Below are 3201 nucleotides of genomic sequence, written 5' to 3'. Positions count from 1 at the left end.
TTCCAGGGAGCAGACCCTGGGGAGCAAAGACTAGTTAGCCAAAAACCAGCTGGGTGAGTGTGTGTGGGTGTGTGTGTTCAGTTGGGGGTCAGGGGAGGGGGCAGGTGGAGCTGGTGGTGAGGGTCCTCCTCTGGACAGGGAAGCAGGCAGCTGCCTGTCAAGGATTAGGGCATCCAGTCCAGGAATTTGAACTTGGCCAGAGGGTAACTGGAACCAACGACTTGGGATTTGGAAAAGTCCCGGTGGCAGCTGGTGGAGAACCCAGGAACCTTCTGGGCGCCGTTCCAGGAATTTGTGGGGATACGTTCAGTTGTAGTGAAGACTGGGGACCCCGCTGGCATTTGGTGGGTGGGCCCTGGATGCTGGCCACCCTGAGATGTGCAGGACTGTCCCCACCTCAGAGGATGTCCCGCGAGACTGTGACTTCCGAGTGTCCGGCCAGACATTCACGTGGAGGAAAAATATCTGTTTGTAAGTGTCTGAGCCCAGGACCCAGGTCTAGCTTGCACAGAAATAAGAGCACTTTTGCAGGAAAGCTCAGAGTTTTAACATACACTGAATTTGCTAGAAATACAACTTTCATGTAAACTGTAAGAAAGATTGCTCTTTATTTTGTTCAGAACCTTACCCAGAGTTGTCACCATTTGGAAAAATTATCTACTTAATGTCAACAATACTTGTGGTGTTTGAGTTGCTAACACATCATACTACATAGGTCTGCATGCTGGGGCTGTTGCATGCAGGGGGTTCTGTGTGTAGGTGCAAGCTTCTCATTATTTTATCACGTCTTCCAGTGTAAATCAATTAAGAGTATTTACAACTAGAAAGATCTATCATCTTAAATTTAACCAACACTCATTCTGCTCTTAACATGTGCCAAGCAGTGTTCTAAATGCTTCATGAATAATTACTTATTTAATTCTGATTACAACTCTATGCAGTCAAGTGCTGCATAAAAGAAAAAAAAAAAAACAAAACTTTCTTGACTGGGGAGCTAACTGAGCACAGAGAAGTTAAGTAACTTACTGAAGTGCACACAGCTGGGAAGTGGAGAAGCCAGGATTTGAACCAGTGTCTGTACAAGGGCTCCCTCTGATGTTTCAGTCGGGGCACTGGGATTGTTTTCTGCTGAGGAACTGCACGCACATGCACATCATTTCATTTCGGGGTAATAAGGGTGGTTACAAGACATTTGTCATCAAGGGGGAGTTGAAACAAGGTTAAGAACCACAGGGAGAGCTTGGGCGAGAACTGGGCGTCTCAGGAAGCTCACCTGCGGAGGACTGTTAGAGACAGGCAGGGTGCTGGGAGCAGACCCAGACACGCCCCAACATTCTGTAGGGGGAAGGGAGCAAGGAACAGCCGGGCAGGTAGGAGGGAAGCAGGGGAGAGAGTTCCAAGATGGAGGGAGTGAGTGACAGTGAGGACGGCTTTGGAGAGACCCAGTGAGGTCAGGGCTGAAGGTGGCCCCAAACTTGGCCCCAAAGAGACCAGGGTTACCTGAGCAGAGAGCCCCTCCACCGGAGCTGCGGTCAGAAGTGCACCCAGGGCTGGAAGGAGGTGGAAGGAGCCGGAAGCCCTGAGCCTCCTGCTGCCTCCCAGCGTTGGGGCGGGGACGGAGCCGTGAGGAGGGCCCCAGGCATCAGCAAGGCGGAGGGCAGACAGTAACAGTAACCACGCAGCCCTTGGGAAGGGAGAGGCAGTGCCCTGGTTGGGGCGACCAGGGCAGAGGTCACCTTGGAAGAGGTCACCACCCGTCCCCTGCCTGCCCTGGGGGCAGCAGCCCTCTCTTCACGGAGCTCCGAGGTAGACACTAGTATTGCCCCCGTTTACAGATGGGGAAACTAAGGTTCACAAAAGTAAAGACAGACCAACAAAATCTTGCCTCAGGGCACAGGGCCGAATCAGGATTGAAATGAATGGGGCCAGATGCCAAAGTGGGAGCTCAGTTATGTCCAAGTCTTTGTGACCCCAAGGGCTGCAGCCCACCAGGTTGTTCTTTCCGTGGGATTTCCCAGAAAAGAATACTGGACCGGGTTGCCATTTCCTACTCCAGGGGAATCTTCCTGAACCAGGGATTGAACCTGTATCTCCGAACCTGTATCTCCTGCAAAGGCAGGAAGATTCTTTACCACGGAGCCACTAAGGAAGACAAGTAGGAGCTACCGACCAGTAAGATTTATGGCCACATCTCCCTACGGTTTGTGGGCATCCACCCCAGGACTGGGTGCCTTTGACCAGGGTGCTGCTGCTGCTACTGCTAAGTCACTTCAGTTGTGTCCGACTCTGTGCGACCCCATAGACGGCAGCCCACCAGGCTCCCCCGTCCCTGGGACTCTCCAGGCAAGAACACTGCAGTGGGTTGCCATTTCCTTCTCCAATGCATGAAAGTGAAAAATGAAAGTGAAGTCGTTCAGTCATGTCCGACTGTTAGGGACCCCATGGACTGCAGCCTACCAGGCTCATCTGTCTATGGGATTTCTCCAGGAAAGAATGCTGGAGTGGGTTGCCACTTGGGATTAAACCCGGGTCTCCTGCATTGCAGGCAGATTCTTTATTGACTGAGCTATAAGGGCAGCCCTCTGACCAGGGAGCAGGCAACAAATAACTCTTAAGCTAAGTGGAGGGCAAGTAGTCAGCCTACAGTCAGAGGTAAGGGAGGGGAAAGGGTGGATGACAGGTTGGCCTCAGTTCGAATCCCGCTCCTGCACTGATTAGCCGTGGGACCCTGAGCGGCCAGTCTCACCTCTCCGAGTCTCAGTTGCCTCATCCGTAAAGCGGAGTCAATGCTGACCTTGCAGTGTCCTTGAGGGGATAAAACTGGGTCATGTTGGCTTCCTTCTCCCTTCCTCAGTCCCTCCCCCAGGTTGGGAGGATGGGGGAAGTGGACTCTCCCGAGGGACCATCCTCTCAGAGGGGCTGGCCTACTCCTACCGGCTCTTCTCCACATCCAGGCCGGGGATTGCGTCACGATGGTCGGCCGCGGTAACCCCGGTCCTGGCTACCGCCCGCCGCCCACTCCCAGGCCCTTTCTTCCTGCTCACTCGGGCTCCCTCTGCCTGTGCGTTTAGTTCTCGCATCCCTCCCTCAGCGTCCTCATCGCCTCGGTGACCTCCAGACCTCGCAGGACACTCCCCATTCTGGCCACAAGGTGGCGCCTGGCGGCCACAGGACCCGGGCGTGGGGCAAGGGCGGGGTTGG

The sequence above is a fragment of the Dama dama genome, chromosome 11 (genome assembly GCF_033118175.1).
Source record: "Dama dama isolate Ldn47 chromosome 11, ASM3311817v1, whole genome shotgun sequence".
NCBI classification, from domain to species: Eukaryota; Metazoa; Chordata; class Mammalia; order Artiodactyla; family Cervidae; genus Dama; species Dama dama.
The sequence above is the reverse complement of the archived record's forward strand: the minus strand, read 5'-3'. Positions refer to the sequence as shown.